We start from the raw sequence: 21,597 nt of genomic DNA on the forward strand, positions 1-21,597 counted from the left end.
TGTTTGGAAATTGCTCCCAAGAATGAACCAGACTTGTGGAGGTCTACAAAAATAATTCTGAGGTCTTGGCTGATTTCTTTTGATTTTCCCATGATGTCAAGTAAAGAGGCACTGAGTTTGAAGGTAGGCCTTGAAATACATCCACAGGTACACCTCCAAATGACTCAAATGATGTCAATTAGCCTATCAGAAGCTTCTAAAGCCATGACATAATTTTCTGGAATTTTCCAAGTTGTTTGAAGGCACAGTCAACTTAGTGCATGTAAACTTCTGACCCACTGGAATTGTGATACAGTGAATTATTAGTGAAATATACTGTCTGTAAACCATTTTTGGAAAAATGACTTGTGTCATGCACAAAGTAGATGTCCTAACCGACTTGCCAAAACTATAGTTTGTAAACAAGAAATTTGTGGAGTGGTTGAAAAGCAAGTTTTAATAACGCCAACCTAAGTGTATGTAAACGTCCGACTTCAACTGTGTGATATATATATATTTAAAAAAAATTGTATATATATTTTATTCAACTTTTACAAAATGTACATCAATGTACATAGAAAGATTCCCCATTTCCTAACCTTCCTTCCTTCCTGCTTTCAGACCCTTTACTCAGTAATTTGTTGAAGAACCTTTGGCAGTAGTTACAGCTTGGCATTTAGGCCAAAGAATGAAATCAAATCAAATTGTATTTGTCACATACACATATTTAGCAGATGTTATTGCGGGTGTAGCGAAATGCTTGTGTTCCGAGCTCCAACAGTGCAATAGTATCTAACAGTGCAGTAGTATCTAAAAACAATTCACAACAATACACATCTAAAAGTGAAAGAATGGAATTCAAAAATATATAAACATTAGATAGAGCAATGTCGGAGTGGCATTGACTAAAATACAGTAGAATAGAATACAGTATATACATATGAGATGAGTAAAGCAGTATGTAAACATTCTTTCGGATCAGTGTCCCTTCCACGGGATGGTTGAGCTAATGTAGGCTAATGTGATTAGCATTTGGTTGTAAGTAACAAGAACAATTCCCAGGACTTAGACATATCTGATATTGGCAGAAAGCTTAAATTCTTGTTAACCTAACTGCACTGTCCAATTTACAGTAGCTATTGGAGTGAAATAATACCATGCTGTTGTTTGAGGAGAGTGTACAAATTTGAACATGAAAAGTTATTAATAAACAAATTAGGCATATTTGAGCAGTCTTGATACAACATTTTGAACAGAAACGCAATGGTTCATTGGATCAGTCTAAAACTTTGCACATACACTGCTGCCATGTAGTAGCCAAAATCTAAATTGCACCTGGGCTGGAATAATACATTATGGCCTTTCTCTTGCATTTCAAATATAAATACAAAAGAACAGGTTTTGTCTTCTTTGTATTATCTTTTACCAGATCTATTGTGTTATATTTTCCTACATTCTTTTCACATTTCCACAAACATCAAAGTGTTTCCTTTCAAATGGTACCAATAATATGCAGATCCTTGCTTCAGGACCTGAGCTACAGGCAGTTAGATTTGGGTATGTCATTTTAGGCAAAAATTGAAAAAAAGGGGCGGATCCTTAAGCGGTGACAAGTGTTCCCTTATTAAAGTGGGCAGTGATTCCAAGTCTATGTATATACGGCAACAGCCTCTAAGGTGCAGGGTTGCGTAACCAGGTGGAAGCCGGCTAGTAATGGCTATTTAACAGACTGATGGCCTTGCGTTAGAAGCTGTTTTTCAGTCTCTCAGTCCCAGCTTTGATGCACCAAGACTGAACTTCCGGCGCCGACAGAGATGGCCGCCTCGCTTTGCGTTCCTAGGAAACTATGCAGTTTTTTTTTTTTTTTTTTACATTAGTACCCCAGGTCATCTTAGGTTTCATTACATACAGTCGAGAAGAACTACTGAATATAAGATCAGCGTCAACTCACCATCAGTACGACCAAGAATATGATTTTCGCGACGCGGATCCTGTGTTCTGCCTTTCAACCAGGACAACGGAATGGATCCCAGCCGGCGAGCCAAAAAAGAAACGACTCCGTAAAAGAGGGAAACGAGGCGGTCTTCTGGTCAGACTCCGGAGACGGGCACATCGTGCACCACTCCCTAGCATTCTTCTCGCCAATGTCCAGTCTCTTGACAACAAGGTTGATGAAATCCGAGCAAGGGTAGCATTCCAGAGGGACATCAGAGACTGTAACGTTCTTTGCTTCACGGAAACATGGCTCACTGGAGAGACGCTATCGGAGGCGGTGCAGCCAGCGGGTTTCTCCACGCATCGCGCCGACAGAAACAAACATCTTTCTGGTAAGAAGAGGGGCGGGGGCGTATGCCTTATGGATAAACTAGACGTGGTGTGATCAAAGAAACATACAGGAACTCAAATCCTTCTGTTCACCTGATTTAGAATTCCTCACAATCAAATGTCGACCGCATTATCTACCAAGAGAATTCTCTTCGATTATAATCACAGCCGTATATATTCCCCCCCAAGCAGACACATCGATGGCTCTGAACAAACTTTATTTGACTCTTTGCAAACTGGAATCCATACATCCTGAGGCTGCGTTCATTGTAGCTGGGGATTTTAACAAGGCTAATCTGAAAACAAGACTCCCTAAATTGTATCAGCATATCGATTGCGCAACCAGGGCTGGAAAAACCTTGGATCATTGTTACTCTAACTTCCGCGACGCATATAAGGCCCTGCCCCGCCCTCCTTTCGGAAAAGCTGACCATGACTCCATTTTGTTGATCCCTGCCTACAGACAGAAACTGAAACAAGAAGCTCCCACGCTGAGGTCTGTCCAACGCTGGTCCGACCAAGCTGATTCCACACTCCAAGACTGCTTCCATCACGTGGACTGGGATATGTTTCGTATTGCGTCAGATAACAACATTGACGAATACGCTGATTCGGTGTGCGAGTTCATTAGAACGTGCGTTGAAGATGTCGTTCCCATAGCAACGATTAAAACATTCCCTAACCAGAAACCGTGGATTGATGGCAGAATTCACGTGAAACTGAAAGCGCGAACCACTGCTTTTAATCAGGGCAAGGTGACTGGTAACATGACCGAATACAAACAGTGCAGCTATTCCCTCCGCAAGGCTATCAAACAAGCTAAGCGTCAGTATAGAGACAAAGTAGAATCTCAATTCAACGGCTCAGACACAAGAGGTATGTGGCAGGGTCTACAGTTAATCACGGACTACAAGAAAAAAAACAGCCCAGTCACGGACCAGGATGTCTTCCTCCCAGGCAGACTAAATAACTTTTTTGCCCGCTTTGAGGACAATACAGTGCCACTGACACGGCCTGCAACGAAAACATGCGGACTCTCCTTCACTGCAGCCGAGGTGAGTAAAACATTTAAACGTGTTAACCCTCGCAAGTCTGCAGGCCCAGACGGCATCCCCAGCCGCGCCCTCAGAGCATGCGCAGACCAGCTGGCCGGTGTGTTTAGGGACATATTCAATCAATCCCTATACCAGTCTGCTGTTCCCACATGCTTCAAGAGGGCAACCATTGTTCCTGTTCCCAAGAAAGCTAAGGTAACTGAGCTAAACGACTACCGCCCCGTAGCACTCACTTCCGTCATCATGAAGTGCTTTGAGAGACTAGTCAAGGACCATATCACCTCCACCCTACCTGACATCCTAGACCCACTCCAATTTGCTTACCGCCCAAATAGGTCCACAGACGATGCAATCTCAACCACACTGCACACTGCCCTAACCCATCTGGACAAGAGGAATACCTATGTAAGAATGCTGTTCATCGACTACAGCTCGGCATTTAACACCATAGTACCCTCCAAACTCATCATCAAGCTCGAGACCCTGGGTCTCGACCCCGCCCTGTGCAACTGGGTACTGGACTTCCTGACGGGCCGCCCCCAGGTGGTGAGGGTAGGCAACAACATCTCCACCCCGCTGATCCTCAACACTGGGGCCCCACAAGGGTGCGTTCTGAGCCCTCTCCTCTGTTCACCCACGACTGCGTGGCCACGCACGCCTCCAACTCAATCATCAAGTTTGCGGACGACACAACAGTGGTAGGCTTGATTACCAACAACAACGAGACGGCCTACCGGGAGGAGGTGAGGGCCCTCGGAGTGTGGTGTCAGGAAAATAACCTCACACTCAACGTCAACAAAACTAAGGAGATGATTGTGGACTTCAGGAAACAGCAGAGGGAACACCCCCCTATCCACATCGATGGAACAGTAGTGGAGAGGGTAGTAAGTTTTAAGTTCCTCGGCATACACATCACAGACAAACTGAATTGGTCCACTCACACAGACAGCATCGTGAAGAAGGCGCAGCAGCGCCTCTTCAACCTCAGGAGGCTGAAGAAATTTGGCTTGTCACCAAAAGCAGTCACAAACTTCTACAGATGCACAATCGAGAGCATCCTGGCGGGCTGTATCACCGCCTGGTACGGCAACTGCTCCGCCCACAACTGTAAGGCTCTCCAGAGGGTAGTGAGGTCTGCACAACGCATCACCGGGGGCAAACTACCTGCCCTCCAGGACACCTACACCACCCGATGTTACAGGAAGGCCATAAAGATCATCAAGGACAACAACCACCCGAGCCACTGCCTGTTCACCCCGCTATCATCCAGAAGGCGAGGTCAGTACAGGTGCATCAAAGCTGGGACCGAGAGACTGAAAAACAGCTTCTATCTCAAGGCCATCAGACTGTTAAACAGCCACCACTAACATTGAGTGGCTGCTGCCAACACACTGACACTGACTCAACTCCAGCCACTTTAATAATGGGAATTGATGGGAAATGATGTAAAATATATCACTAGCCACTTTAAACAATGCTACCTAATATAATTTTACATACCCTACATTATTCATCTCATATGCATACGTATATACTGTACTCTATATCATCGACTGCATCCTTATGTAATACATGTATCACTAGCCACTTTAACTATGCCACTTTGTTTACATACTCATCTCATATGTATATACTGTACTAGATACCATCTACTGTATCTTGCCTATGCTGCTCTGTACCATCACTCATTCATATATCTTTATGTACATATTCTTTATCCCCTTACACTGTGTATAAGACAGTAGTTTTGGAATTGTTAGATTACTTGTTGGTTATTACTGCATTGTCGGAACTAGAAGCACAAGCATTTCGCTACACTCGCATTAAAATCTACTAACCATGTGTATGTGACGAATAAAATTTGATTTGAACTTGCCTTCTGGATGATAGCGGGGTGAACAGGCTGTGGCTCTGGTGGTTGATGTCCTTGATGATCTTTTTGGCCTTCCTGTGACATCGGGTGCTGTAGGTGCAGGGGAGGTAGTTTGCAGGGGAGGTAGTTTGCCCCCGGTGATGCGTTGGGCAGACCGCACCAACCTCTGGAGAGCCCTACAGTTGTGGGCGGTGCAGTTGTCGTACTGGGTGACGATACTCTCAATTGTGCATCTGTAAAAGTTTGAGGGTTTTAGAGGCCAAGCCAAATTTCTTCAGCCGGCTGAGGTTGAAGAGGCACTGTTATGCCTTCTTCACTACACTGTCTGTGTTGGTGGGCCATTTCAGATCGTCAGTGATGTGTACGCTGAGGAACTTGACGCTTTCCACCTTCACCACTGCTGTCCCGTCGATGATGTTAGGGGCGTGCTCTCTCTGCTGTTTCCTGAAGTCCCAGATCAGCTCATTTGTTTTGTTGACGTTGAGTGAGATGGTATTTTCCTGGCACCACTCTCCCAGGATTTAATCAGATCAGAGAATCTTGTTTTTCATGGTCCTTTAGGTGCTTCTCGGCAAACTCCAAGTGGGCTGTCATGTGCCTTACTGAGAAATGGCTTTTGTCTGGCCACTCTACCATACAGGCCTGATTGGTGGAGTGCGGCAGAGATGGTTGTCCTTTTGGAAGGTTCTCCCATCTCCACAAAGGAACTCTTGAGCTCTGTCAGAGTGACCATCGGGTTCTTGGTCACCTCCCTGACCAAGGCCCTTCTCCCGCGATTGCTCAGCTCTAAGAAGACTTGGTGGTTCCAAACTTATTCCATTTAAGAATGATGGAGGCCACTGTGTTCTTGGGGACCTTCAATGCTGCAGAAATGTTTTGGTACCCTTCCCCAGATCTGTGCCTCAACACAATCCTGTCTCGGATCTCTACGGACAATTCCTTCGACCTCATGGCTTGGTTTTTGTTCTGACATGCACTGTGGGACCTTTTATATAGACAGGTGTGTGCCTTTCCAAATCATGTTCAATCAATTTAATTTACCACATGTGGTTGTAGAAACATCTCAAGGACGATCAATGAAAGCAGGATGCACCAGAGCTCAATTTCGAGTCTCATAGCAAAGGGTCTGGATACTTATGTAAACGAGGTATTCTGTTTTTCATTTGTAATCAATGTGCAAACATTTCTAAAAACCTGTTTGTAGATTGATTAGGAAAAAAGGTAATTTAATCCATGTTAGAGTAAGGCTGTAACGTAACAAAATAGAAAAAGTCAAGTGGTCTGAATACTTTCCCGAATGCATTGTACACTATGAACACAATAAGCGGCAGGTAGCCTAGTTGGGCCAGCAACCGAAACGGCACTGGTTCAAATCCCAAATTGACTGTGAAAAATCTGTCTGTACCCTTGAGAGAGGCACTTTTCCCTAATTGCTCTCGTAAGTTGTCTACTAAAATGTAAACAAATAGCTAAATTATGCATATAAGAGATTTGCAGAGAGTGCAATGTGCAGTTCTGGGATGATAGTGCAGCATGAATAGTGGAAAGTCCATGGATGAGAGGACCAGGTTTGGTGAGGCCATGCCACAGGGGAAGAAATGGTTCAGGTGGCAGGAGGTTTTTGGGCTGAAGAGGTCGGCGATTATCTTTCCTGCACGCTTCCTTGCCCTGAAGTCATGCAGGACCTCGATGAAGAGCAGGTGGCAGCCAATGACCTTCTCAGCAGACCCGACAATCTGTTGCAGTGAGGATGGACTTGATGATGGTCGTTTAGAACTGTATCAGTACACATAGCATTCAAAGGAGGACTGAGGACATAACAACACCATGCATTCACCAAACATTGCACTGAGGAAAACAGATTTGTTTTATAGAAATGGTCTGATTGGGAACTGCCATCGTCTATCAATTACAGAATCCCAAATTAATAAACTGGTCACTGAGTGCATGGCTGTGTGGTTTTCCCTTGCCTTGCGTGTTGCTGTCTCTGCCATTCTGCAGTATTCCTGTCCCTGTCCTCAACTGTGTAAGTGTATTTTTAGTCTCCAACCCTGGTGAAGCTGTTGAACGCTACCTGGGGGTTGATGTGCAATGACACGCGGGAGGTGGTGACCATGCTGAACACCACCCAGGAGGTGGTGACCTACTGAACACCACCCAGAGCTAGGAGCAGTTCAAAGAGAAGCTCTGTCAAGCAGTGAGGGATACACACACACACCCACATACACATACCAGTATGTCACCCACCTCGTGTTTAATGGTCTTGGCCAGGGAAGAGTTCCATCTTTTCTAGGCAGGTTTCCTGTATCAAAAAAACTAAATACTTTGTTCATTTGCAAAGTCCATTAAGAAAGCATGTGTGGTTTCTGACCCTAAAATGTCCCTCTCTCTGTTCTTAGCCTTTTTAAAGTCCTTTCTCTCTACATGTAGTTTTAGACAATCTGGTTACTCTCTGCCCTCAACAACTCTCCCCACCTGTCTTAACCTTAACCATTATGGGTCAAAGAGCAAAAACCAGCACTGCACTGCCATGGGTGGAAAGAAAGTAGATTTCAACAACACTCTGTTCCTAGGTTAACTGCCTTGTTCAGGGGCAGAACAACAGATTTTTACCTTGTCAGCTCGGGGATTCGATCTTGCAACCTTTCGTTACTCGTCCAACACTCTAACCACTAGTCTACCTGGCACCACATATGTATGTAATGTAGACTGTAATCTAAAGGTTGGCCTTTTGCTCATTATGCAATTGTAGTTGTATGCGTGGTCTTCCAGGCTTTATGTTATAGAAGGCTTTCTTTCTCCGTGTGTGTTGGTGTTTTCCTGTAAGTTGACTGGTCTCTTTTTCACCTGTGGGGACATGATGCTACAGCATGTTGCTGAGGTCTTGAAGATCCTGGGTGGAGGTGCACTCTTCTTCAGCTTCACAGAGGTCAGGAATTACCCAGACTCCCTACAAGCAAATACACACAACACTCACTCATCCCTAAATGCACATATAGGTCAACACTACCACCTCATATCAGCATTCACATACACACGTGTACACACAGTTCTCATGACTATTGTTCTGTTTCAGATCTTGTGTGTGTGGTTAGTAGCCTGTTACAGGAACCAGAAAAAGAGTCAACCCCAGGGCAGGTAGCCTGGCGGGTAGGAGTGTATGGCCAGTAACTGAAAGGTTGCTGGATCGAATCCCAGAGCTGAAAAGGTAAAACATCTATCAATCTGCCTGAGCAATGTAGTTAAGTTAACCCACTGTTCCTCGATGACAAGGATGTCAATTAAAGCAGCCTCCCGCACCTCTCTGATTCAGAGGGGTTGAGTTAAATGTAGAGAAGACACATTTCAGTTGAATGCATTCAGTTGAACAACTGACAAGGCATCCCCTTCCCCATTCCTATAGAAGCCGAGAGTGAAGAGGCCTACAAGTAACACAAGCATTATATACACCAGGGCACCAAACATACACACAAACTAAATACAACATCAAAGATACATGTACACATACACACAATGTGTCAATATGAAAAGAAGAACACACTCGCAGCCTGATGCTTCTGGTACCTTCTGGTTATTACATGGGAAGTCATACAAACTCACATCGTGCTGCACACACACTAGAAAGCTCTGGGAAAGAGAAGGCAATGTTGGTCTGTACAGTTTCTTGTCTCGTGTATGATAGGATGGTTCCACAGCTGTCTAACTCCACTGTATGTCAGTGTTTCTCAACTTATGGTCTGTGCAGCACCTGCAATGGTTCCTGGGATAATGCTGACCGCTCCTTCAGACGCTATATGAATTCAATCTGTTCTCATTGGATGTTTTTAATCAACACAGTTCTCCAAAGAGGCATATCTGGGTTTATATTCACCAGGCACCAAATGGAAGAAAACAGACTGAAGCAGGGAGGGACTACCTGAACTTTCCCAATAAGAAACAGTTGTTTTCATTTTCCGTCGCAAAACATTTTGCTACTACGGGTACTAATGAATACGACCCTGTACTTGTTTGTCCCTGGGACCAAACTGGTTGAGAACCACCCCAGTTTGATTCCCCTAGCCCTCTGTCTGTCTGTGGGTTTATCAGAAACAGAACCCTGAGCACCAATTACCAGCATTGCACTGTGTGTGGTGACATGCAGAGAATTTTTTTTTTTTATAAAGAACAATTTTATACAATTTTATAATTTAAGAGGTTTTGTCTATGCCACAGAAAGTGTTGCAGTTGTGCTGATTTTATATAAACGTATGTGAATATTTTGTAGCTTAAACAAATAAGTATTTGTGTGTGGTTTGTGGCCATCAATATTTCTTTACAAATAAAAGGTGTGCCCTATAGATCATGTCACATTAGTGCCTTGGGTGGGAAATATATTTTGTGACAACTATTGATTGAGGTAGTACTGAATTGGGTTAAATGCAGAAGACAAACTTCAGTTGAAGGCATTTAGTTGTACAACTGACCCTTTCCTTTCCCTAGTTGTCACACATTCCTTCATTTAACAACAGTGTCAGTGTGGTATCAGTCTGGAAAAGGGGGGTGGTTGGCAGGAATCCTACAGAGATGTCTCAGACAACAAGCTTTTTGTATATTCATGTTGATGACCAAGAAATGCACTCTTGCTATTTTTATAACATAAGACGTGCACCAGTCAGGTAGTCTCTCAAAGGTTGAGACACGCTGTAAGCCTGATAATTCAAATGAACTTTGAATGGAATTGATGAGTAATGTATAATGAAGTGGGAAATTGAGAATTACAATACACAGCGATGGGCAGCCCAACGTTTAGCTTGGTTTAAATGGTGTTCCGCTAATGTATATGCCTTCAAATAAATTGACATCGATAACCATTGTGAAAAATGTTTACTCAATTATGAAAAACCTGAGGTGAATTCTGTATTTATCTTGGTTCTAACTATTTTGTTTCCTTTATTCTTGTGTGTAATTGTTTTGTAAATAACTTGAAAAAGTGTTTTCCTAGTACATTTACATTACATTTAAGTCATTTAGCAGACGCTCTTATCCAGAGCGACTTACAAATTGGTGCATTCACCTTATGCCATCCAGTGGAACAGCCACTTTACAATAGTGCATCTAAATCTTTTAAGGGGGGGGGTGAGAAGGATTACTTTATCCTATCCTAGGTATTCCTTAAAGAGGTGGGGTTTCAGGTGTCTCCGGAAGGTGGTGATTGACTCCGCTGTCCTGGCGTCGTGAGGGAGTTTGTTCCACCATTGGGGAGCCAGAGCAGCGAACAGTTTTGACTGGGCTGAGCGGGAACTGTACTTCCTCAGTGGTAGGGAGGCGAGCAGGCCAGAGGTGGATGAACGCGGTGCCCTTGTTTGGGTGTAGGGCCTGATCAGAGCCTGGAGGTACTGAGGTGCCGTTCCCCTCACAGCTCCGTAGGCAAGCACCATGGTCTTGTAGCGGATGCGAGCTTCAACTGGAAGCCAGTGGAGAGAGCGGAGGAGCGGGGTGACGTGAGAGAACTTGGGAAGGTTGAACACCAGACGGGCTGCGGCGTTCTGGATGAGTTGTAGGGGTTTAATGGCACAGGCAGGAGCCCAGCCAACAGCGAGTTGCAGTAATCCAGACGGGAGATGACAAGTGCCTGGATTAGGACCTGCGCCGCTTCCTGTGTGAGGCAGGGTCGTACTCTGCGGATGTTGTAGAGCATGAACCTACAGGAACGGGCCACCGCCTTGATGTTAGTTGAGAACGACAGGGTGTTGTCCAGGATCACGCCAAGGTTCTTAGCGCTCTGGGAGGAGGACACAATGGAGTTGTCAACCGTGATGGCGAGATCATGGAACGGGCAGTCCTTCCCCGGGAGGAAGAGCAGCTCCGTCTTGCCGAGGTTCAGCTTGAGGTGGTGATCCGTCATCCACACTGATATGTCTGCCAGACATGCAGAGATGCGATTCGCCACCTGGTCATCAGAAGGGGGAAAGGAGAAGATGAATTGTGTGTCGTCTGCATAGCAATGATAGGAGAGACCATGTGAGGTTATGACAGAGCCAAGTGACTTGGTGTATAGCGAGAATAGGAGAGGGCCTAGAACAGAGCCCTGGGGGACACCAGTGGTGAGAGCGCGTGGTGAGGAGACAGATTCTCGCCACGCCACCTGTTAGGAGCGACCTGTCAGGTAGGACGCAATCCAGCGTGGGCCGCGCCGGAGATGCCCAACTCGGAGAGGGTGGAGAGGAGGATCTGATGGTTCACAGTATCGAAGGCAGCCGATAGGTCTAGAAGGATGAGAGCAGAGGAGAGAGAGTTAGCTTTAGCAGTGCGGAGCGCCTCCGTGATACAGAGAAGAGCAGTCTCAGTTGAATGACTAGTCTTGAAACCTGACTGATTTGGATCAAGAAGGTCATTCTGAGAGAGATAGCGGGAGAGCTGGCCAAGGACGGCACGTTCAAGAGTTTTGGAGAGAAAAGAAAGAAGGGATACTGGTCTGTAGTTGTTGACATCGGAGGGATCGAGTGTAGGTTTTTTCAGAAGGGGTGCAACTCTCGCTCTCTTGAAGACGGAAGGGACGTAGCCAGCGGTCAGGGATGAGTTGATGAGCGAGGTGAGGTAAGGGAGAAGGTCTCCGGAAATGGTCTGGAGAAGAGACGAGGGGATAGGGTCGAGCGGGCAGGTTGTTGGGCCGTCACAAGACGCAAGATTTCATCTGGAGAGAGAGGGGAGAAAGAGGTCAGAGCACAGGGTAGGGCAGTGTGAGCAGAACCAGCGGTGTCGTTTGACTTAGCAAACGAGGATCGGATGTCGTCGACCTTCTTTTCAAAATGGTTGACGAAGTCATCTGCAGAGAGGGAGGAGGGGGGGGAGGATTCAGGAGGGAGGAGAAGGTGGCAAAGAGCTTCCTAGGGTTAGAGGCAGATGCTTGGAATTTAGAGTGGTAGAAAGTGGCTTTAGCAGCAGAGACAGAGGAGGAAAATGTAGAGAGGAGGGAGTGAAAGGATGCCAGGTCCGCAGGGAGGCGAGTTTTCCTCCATTTCCGCTCGGCTGCCCGGAGCCCTGTTCTGTGAGCTCGCAATGAGTCGTCGAGCCACGGAGCGGGAGGGGAGGACCGAGCCGGCCTGGAAGATAGGGGACATAGAGAGTCAAAGGATGCAGAAAGGGAGGAGAGGAGGGTTGAGGAGGCAGAATCAGGAGATAGGTTGGAGAAGGTTTGAGCAGAGGGAAGAGATGATAGGATGGAAGAGGAGAGAGAGTAGCGGGGGAGAGAGAGCGAAGGTTGGGACGGCGCGATACCATCCGAGTAGGGGCAGTGTGGGAAGTGTTGGATGAGAGCGAGAGGGAAAAGGATACAAGGTAGTGATCGGAGACTTGGAGGGGAGTTGCAATGAGGTTAGTGGAAGAACAGCATCTAGTAAAGATGAGGTCGAGCGTATTGTCTGCCTTGTGAGTAGGGGGGGAAGGTGAGAGGGTGAGGTCAAAAGAGGAGGAGTGGAAAGAAGGAGGCAGAGAGGAATGAGTCAAAGGTAGACGTGGGGAGGTTAAAGTCGCCCAGAACTGTGAGAGGTGAGCCGTCCTCAGGAAAGGAGCTCATCAAGGCATCAAGCTCATTGATGAACTCTCCGAGGGGACCTGGAGGGCGATAAATGATAAGGATGTTAAGCTTGAAAGGGCTGGTAACTGTGACAGCATGAAATTCAAAGGAGGCGATAGACAGATGGGTAAGGGAGAAAGAGAGAATGACCACTTGGGAGAGATGAGGATCCCGGTGCCACCACCCCGCTGACCAGAAGCTCTCGGGTGTGCGAGAACACGTGGGCGGACGAAGAGAGAGCAGTAGGAGTAGCAGTGTTATCTGTGGTGATCCATGTTTCCGTTAGTGCCAAGAAGTCGAGGACTGGAGGGAGGCATAGGCTGAGATGAACTCTGCCTTGTTGGCCGCAGATCGGCAGTTCCAGAGGCTACCGGAGACCTGGAACTCCACGTGGGTCGTGCGCGCTGGGACCACCAGATTAGGGTGGCCGCGGCCACGCGGTGTGGAGCGTTTGTATGGTCTGTGCAGAGAGGAGAGAACAGGGATAGACAGACACATAGTTGACAGGCTACAGAAGAGGCTACGCTAATGCAAGGAGATTGGAATGAGAAGTGGACTACACGTCTCGAATGTTCAGAAAGTTAAGCTTACGTAGCAAGAATCTTATTGACTAAAATGATTAAAATGATACAGTACTGCTGAAGTAGGCTAGCTGGCAGTGGCTGCGTTGTTGACTTTGTAGGCTAGCTGGCAGTGGCTGCGTTGTTGACACTACACTAATCAAGTTGTTCCGTTGAGTGTAATAGTTTCTACAGTGCTGCTATTTGGAGGCTAGCTGGCTAGCTAGCAGTGTTGATTACGTTACGTTGCGTTAAAAGAACGACAATAGCTGGCTAGCTAACCTAGAAAATCGCTCTAGACTACACAATTATCTTTGATACACAGACGGCTATGTAGCTAGCTATGTAGCTAGCTACGATCAAACAAATCAAACCGTTGTGCTGTAATGAAATGAAATGAAAATGTGATACTACCTGTGGAGCGAAGCGGAATGCGACCGGGTTGTTGAGTGCGGAAGTTCTATTCAGTAGACGTTGGCTAGCTGTTGGCTAGCTAGCAGTGTCTCCTACGTTAAGGACGACAAATAGCTGGCTAGCTAACCTCGGTAAATTAAGATAATCACTCTAAGACTACACGCTCTAAACTACACAATTATCTTGGATACGAAGACAGCAAAGACAACTATGTAGCTAGCTAACACTACACTAATCAAGTCGTTCAGTTGAGTGTAATAGTTTCTACAGTGTTGCTATTCGGTAGACGGTGGACGTTTGCTAGCTGGCTAGCTGCAGGGCAGATAGCAGTGTAGACTACGTTAGGACGACGAAATACGAAGTTGCAATAAAAGTGCTGACTGTTTCACTTTGTTGTCCTCTTTCTTTTCCTTTTTCTTCTGTCCTTCTTTTGTCCTTATTTTGTCTTCCTTTCTTCTGTTAACTAGATATTTTTTGTTGTTATTCTTTGTAAGCTAGCTAGCTTCTTCCAGGAGAGTCCCTAGCAACTGCTTAGCAACAAGTAAACAATTCTGCTAGCAATTCAGCTAGCTAAGATAACTACTGTACAATGTTATGAAAAATTGTTAATTTTTCAAAAGCCTGTCTTTTTTGGTTTGATCCTTGTTTTGTCTTCTATTGAGTCTTGCAGTTTTCTCTTGATTTTTTCGATGTACTTCACTCTAAAAAAGTCTACTTGACTTTTTTTTTTTTAATTTTTAAAGTTTACTTAACTCTAGTGACACTTTGTTTTGATTACCTTATTTATTTGCCTGTCATTGGAGGAAATTATTTGCTAAAATACTAAAATAGTTTTTTGGGGTGTCTGTACTTTACTATTTATATTTTTTAAACATTCCTAAAGAAAATAATGTTGTTTTTACTTTAACATGTTCCCTGCCACCCAAAAGTACTCCTAACATTTTGAATGCTTAGCAGGACAGGAAAATGGTCCAATTCCCACACTTAACATCACTGGTCATCCCTACTGCCTCTGATCTGGCTAAACACACATGCTTCATTTGTAAATTATGTCAAGAGTGTTGGATAGTGCCCCTGGCTATCCGCAAATAAAAAAAACAAGAATATTGCCGTCTGGTTTGCTTAATATAAGGAATTTGAAATTATGTATACTTTTACTTTTGATGCTTAAGTATATTTAAAACCAAATACTTTCACTCAAGTAGTATTTTAATGGATGACTTTCTGTTATACATTTCTGTAATTTTCTATTAAGTTATCCTTACTTAAGTATGACAATTGGGTACTTTTTTCCACCACTGTCTAAGTCAGCCTTTCTTAAAGATATGGGTCAGGACATGTAAACATTTTTAAATAAATAAAGGGCACCCATTAAGATATCATATTAGCATGGCTTAAGTCATGGCAAAATGGGTAGAATTGCAGGAAATTTGCTGTAAAACTGAAGAAATAAATATCTCTGCTCCATGGCAAAACGAGTTGAATTGCATTTTTTAAAATGATTGCTATTTGTTCTCTCCACACCATGGCATGTGTAGAATTTCAGGAAATTAACACTTAAATGTATCTCCACTGTCAAGAGCAGCGCCACTAAAATGTTTTGCCCGCAAGGTGAAGAGGACCTCCTCACCAAATCTTACTTAGGGCCCCCAAATGAGGCATATTTTCATAAGCTTCAGTCCCAGGAAAACACTGAATTTCTCATTTGGGTCCCAGGGTGAAAAAGTTTAAGAACCCCTTGTCTCATTGATCCTATCTTGGAGGAAGTTTCAAACTATGGATATGGCTTTTAACCACCTATCTAAATCCCGTTAATTTGTCACTTTCACAAAACAGCCAATAGAACACACCTTTTAGAGAAAAGAGTTAAGGAACGAGTTCCATTCAGTATTAAGTACTGCACTTGATGGTAACCCTGCTAAAAGTCCTTGGTTGTACAGTACCTATGCACAGCAGTGGGTTGGAGTTAGTATGTTCAGACAGTCCCCAAGCGGTCACTTAGGCTGCTTACACAGGCAGCCCAATTCTGATTTTTTTCTTTCTCCACTAATTGGTCTTTTGACCAATCACATCAGATCCTTTTCAGAGCTGATCTGATTGGTCAAAAGACCAATGAGTAAAAAAAATCATATCAGAATTGGGCTGCCTGTCTAAACGCAGTCTAAGAATCAGTGACCCTGAGATTGACTACCCTTGTCAAGACTGCTGCCACTTCACATCCACTGACTCAACGCTCTCACTTCACCATGATTGACAGAATGACTCACATCTGTCTTGACGAGGGTGGACTCAGCCCTGGTATTGACTTCCTGTTCTAGATTGTGGCAACGTCTCAGCTTCCTGTTGCCTTTCTCTGACCCAAATGGCACCCTATTCCCTATATAGTGTACTACTTTTGACGAAGGCCCGGTTTCCCAAATGCATCGTTGTAACGATCTCCTTCGTTATTAACATTGCACTTAAACACTTGTAATCTAACACCTGCCTCAAGACCATTCGTAGAACAGCTAAGTGCGCCATTAGATGCTTTTTTTGCCCTCCCGCGTCACTGTACACACACATGATCTCGCTAAACATAAGTTTATCCGTATCTCTGTGACCGCTGATAACTTCAGAACAAAGTTGACACAAGATAGAGGAGAGCCTGTCTCTCTTCAGATGATTTATTTGGGGATATTTTATTTATTTTGTATTTTGCTAAATATGACCTCTTCATTCAAGACAAAATAAATATGTTGTTTCAGGTGACAAACATGTTTTTGTTTAGTTCATTTCCCCTCAACTTTCTCAAATTTGATAGCAAGTCAAGCTAGCTAGGCAAGGTTGAAGATAGCATTGTAGCTAGCGACCTCTATTAAAAAATTATAAATCAAACATCATTAGCATCAAACTTTAACGGGAGGCAACAGTTCAAATATAATTGGTTTAACAGCCAATGTGTATTATTTAACAAGGGGGCGTTGCGTTACCACTCGGTTGTGGACATCCCCACTGAAATGCATGACATCTGGCGCAACGTTGTCGGAGTGCTTATTGGTGATGTGAAGACGTTTTGGAATCGCAACGCCCCCTTGTGGTTGAAGGCTCCGTTACGTCGTCTTTACTCCAGCCAGTCAGTCAAAGAACAGGAAGATATCAAACCACAGAAGATGAAAATGTTGTTTTCAATCACGGCTTAATGGGATAGCTAGCAACTTCTAAACAATTACCCATTCCTATAAGTGAGTACTATTTTAATAATGTTAAATACACATTGGCTGTTAAGCCAATTACAAACTCAGCAAAAAAAGAAACATCCTCTCACTCTCAACTGCCTTTATTTTCAGCAAACTTAACATGTGACTAACAGAAGTTGAATAAAATCAAAAGTAGCAGTCAGTATCTGGTATGGCCACCAGCTTCATTAAGTACTGCGGTGCATCTCCTCCTCATTGACTGCATCAGATTTGCCAGGTCTTGCTGTGAGATGTTACCCCACTCTTCCACCAAGGCACCTGCAAGTTCCCGGATATGTCTGGGGTGAACGGCCCTAGCCTTCACCCTCCGATCCAACAGGTCCCAGACATTTTTATTTTTTTTATTTTTTTATTTCACCTTTATTTAACCAGGTAGGCTAGTTGAGAACAAGTTCTCATTTGCAACTGCGACCTGGCCAAGATAAAGCATAGCAGTGTGAACAGACAACACAGAGTTACACATGGAGTAAACAATTTAGCAAGTCAATAACACAGTAGAAAAAAATGGGCAGTCTATATACAATGTGTGCAAAAGGCATGAGGAGGTAGGCGAATAATACAATTTTGCAGATTAACACTGGTGATAAATGATCAGATGGGCATGTACAGGTAGAGATATTGGTGTGCAAAAGAGCAGAAAAGTAAATAAATAAAAACAGTATAAAAACAGTATGGGAATGAGGTAGGTGAAAAGGGTGAGCTATTTACCAATAGACTATGTACAGCTGCAGCGATCGGTTAGCTGCTCGGATAGCTGATGTTTGAAGTTGGTGAGGGAGATAAAAGTCTCCAACTTCAGCGATTTTTGCAATTCGTTCCAGTCACAGGCAGCAGAGTACTGGAACGAAAGGCGGCCAAATGAGGTGTTGGCTTTAGGGATGATCAGTGAGATACACCTGCTGGAGCGCGTGCTACGGATGGGTGTTGCCACCGTGACCAGTGAACTGAGATAAGGCGGAGCTTTACCTAGCATGGACTTGTAGATGACCTGGAGCCAGTGGGTCTGGCGACGAATATGTAGTGAGGGCCAGCCGACTAGAGCATACAAGTCGCAGTGGTGGGTGGTATAAGGTGCTTTAGTGACAAAACGGATGGCACTGTGATAGACTGCATCCAGTTTGCTGAGTAGAGTGTTGGAAGCCATTTTGTAGATGACATCGCCGAAGTCGAGGATCGGTAGGATAGTCAGTTTTACTAGGGTAAGCTTGGCAGCGTGAGTGAAGGAGGCTTTGTTGCGGAATAGAAAGCCGACTCTGGATTTGATTTTTGATTGGAGATGTTTGATGTGAGTCTGGAAGGAGAGTTTGCAGTCTAGCCAGACACCTAGGTACTTATAGATGTCCACATATTCAAGGTTGGAACCATCCAGGGTGGTGATGCTAGTCGGGCATGCGGGTGCAGGCAGCGATCGGTTGAAAAGCATGCATTTGGTTTTACTCGCGTTTAGGAGCAGTTGGAGGCCACGGAAGGAGTGCTGTATGGCATTGAAGCTCGTTTGGAGGTTGGATAGCACAGTGTCCAATGACGGGCCGAAAGTATATAGAATGGTGTCGTCTGCGTAGAGGTGGATCAGGGAATCGCCCGCAGCAAGAGCAACATCATTGATATATACAGAGAAAAGAGTCGGCCCGAGAATTGAACCCTGTGGCACCCCCATAGAGACTGCCAGAGGACCGGACAGCATGCCCTCCGATTTGACACACTGAACTCTGTCTGCAAAGTAATTGGTGAACCAGGCAAGGCAGTCATCCGAAAAACCGAGGCTGTTGAGTCTGCCGATAAGAATTTGGTGATTGACAGAGTCGAAAGCCTTGGCGAGGTCGATGAAGACGGCTGCACAGTACTGTCTTTTATCGATGGCGGTTATGATATCATTTAGTACCTTGAGTGTGGCTGAGGTGCACCCGTGACCGGCTCGGAAACCAGATTGCACAGCGGAGAAGGTACGGTGGGATTCGAGATGGTCAGTGACCTGTTTGTTGACTTGGCTTTCGAAGACCTTAGATAGGCAGGGCAGGATGGATATAGGTCTATAGCAGTTTGGGTCCAGGGTGTCTCCCCCTTTGAAGAGGGGGATGACTGCGGCAGCTTTCCAATCCTTGGGGATCTCAGACGATATGAAAGAGAGGTTGAACAGGCTGGTAATAGGGGTTGCGACAATGGCGGCAGATAGTTTCAGAAATAGCGGGTCCAGATTATCAAGCCCAGCTGATTTGTACGGGTCCAGGTTTTGCAGCTCTTTCAGAACATCTGCTATCTGGATTTGGGTAAAGGAGAACCTGGAGAGGCTTGGGTGAGGAACTACGGGGGGCGGAGCTGTTGGCCGAGGTTGGAGTAGCCAGGCGGAAGGCATGGCCAGCCGTTGAGAAGTGCTTATTGAAGTTTTCGATAATCATGGATTTATCGGTGGAGACCGTGTTTCCTAGCCTCAGTGCAGTGGGCAGCTGGGAGGAGGTGCTCTTGTTCTCCATGGACTTCACAGTGTCCCAGAACTTTTTGGAGTTGGAGTTACAGGATGCAAACTTCTGCCTGAAGAAGCTGGCCTTAGCTTTCCTGACTGACTGCGTGTATTGGTTCCTGACTTCCCTGAACAGTTGCATATCACGGGGGCTATTCGATGCTATTGCAGTCCGCCACAGGATGTTTTTGTGCTGGTCGAGGGCAGTCAGGTCTGGAGTGAACCAAGGGCTGTATCTGTTCTTGGTTCTGCATTTTTTGAACGGAGCATGCTTATCTAAAATGGTGAGGAAGTTACTTTTAAAGATGCTCAATGGGATAGATTTCTGGGCTCTTCAATGGCCATGGCAGAACACTGACATTCCTGTCTTTAAGAAATCACACACAGAACGAGCAGTATGGCTGGTGGCATTGTCATGCTGGAGGGTCATGTCAGGATGAGCCTGCAGGAAGGGTACCACATAAGGGAGGAGGATGTCTTCCCTGTAACGCACAGCGTTGAGATGCCTGCAATGACAACAAGCTCAGTCCGATGATGCTGTGACACACCGCCCCAGATCATGACGGACCCTCCACCTTCAAACCGATCCCGCTTCAGAGTACAGGCCTCGGTGCAACGCTCATGTAACGGATGTGAAACGGCTAGCTAGTTAGCGGTGGTGCGCGCTAAATAGCGTTTCAATCGGTGACCTCACTTGCTCTGAGACCTTGAAGTAGTGGTTCCCCTTGCTCTGTAAGGGCTGCGGCTTTTGTGGAGCGATGGGTAACGATGCTTCGTGGGTGACTGTTGTTGATGTGCACAGAGGGTCCCTGGTTTGCGCCCGGGTATGGGCAAGGGGACGGTCTAAAGTCATACTGTTACACTCATTCCTTCGACGATAAATGCGAATTCGACCATCACCCCTGGTGAGACAAAACTGTGATTCGTCAGTGAAGAGTACTTTTTGTCAGCCCTGTCTGGACCAGCGACAGTGGGTTTGGGCCCATAGGCAACGTTGTTCCTGGTGATGTCTGGTGAAGACCTGCCGTAGAACAGGCCCTCAGTCCAACCTCTCAGCTTATTGCGGACAGTCTGATCACTGATGGAGGGATTGTGCGTTCCTGGTGTAACTCTGCAACAACAACTGCCCATCCTGTACCTGTCCTGCAGGTGTGATGTTCAGATGTACCGATCCTATGCAGGTGTTGATAAGTGGTCTGCCACTGCGAGGATGATCAGTGGTCCGTCGTGTAGCGCTGTCTTAGACGTCTCACAGTACGGACATTGCAATTTATTGCCCTGGCCACATCTGCCGTCCTCATGCCTAAGTCACATTCACGCAGATGAGCAGGGGTCCTGGGCATATTTGTTTTTGTGTTTTACAGTCAATAGAAAGTCCTCTTTAGTGTCCCAAGTTTTCATAACTGTGACCTTATTTGCCTACTGTCTATAAGATGTCAGTGTCATAATGACCGTTCCACAGGTGCGTGTTCATTAATTGTTTATGGTTCATTGAACAAGCATGGAAAACAGTGTTTAAACCCTTTACAATGAAGATCTGAAGTTTTGGGTTTTTTACAAATGCTCTTTGAAAGACAGGGTCCTGAAAAAGGTGAATCTTTTTTTGCGGAGCTAATATGACTGTTGCCTGCCATTTAAGTTTGATGGTAATGACGTTTATTTTTATAGGATAATCATTAGGTGGAGGTCGCTAGCTACAGTGGTATCTAAAACGTAGCCTCTAAAACATAGCCTATCTAGCTAGCTAGCTGCAAGCTTGACATGCTATAAAAGGTAAAGAAAGAAGTTGAGAAAAAAAAGTTAAACATGCTATCACCTGAAACAATATATTGAATGAAAAGGTCATATTTTGCTAGCTCTCCTCCATCTTGCGTTACAAACACCAAACTTGTCCGTTCATTAGCGGGGCAAGATCTGAAGATCACATATGGTATACTATGTCAGGATGTAAACAGTGGATCAGTTCCATTGCTATTGGGAAACCGGGCCCAGAGCTCTATGGACCTTGGTCAAAAGTAGTGCACTATACACAGAATAGGATGTAATTTAGGACTGTCCTTATCTCTCACACTTGTTCCTTCTGCTGTTGTACCTGCCTTTCAACTCACTGTGGACTTGATTACTTTAATGTTTCCTTCTCCG

This window comes from Oncorhynchus keta, chromosome 10 (assembly GCF_023373465.1).
Source record: "Oncorhynchus keta strain PuntledgeMale-10-30-2019 chromosome 10, Oket_V2, whole genome shotgun sequence".
NCBI lineage: Eukaryota > Metazoa > Chordata > Actinopteri > Salmoniformes > Salmonidae > Oncorhynchus > Oncorhynchus keta.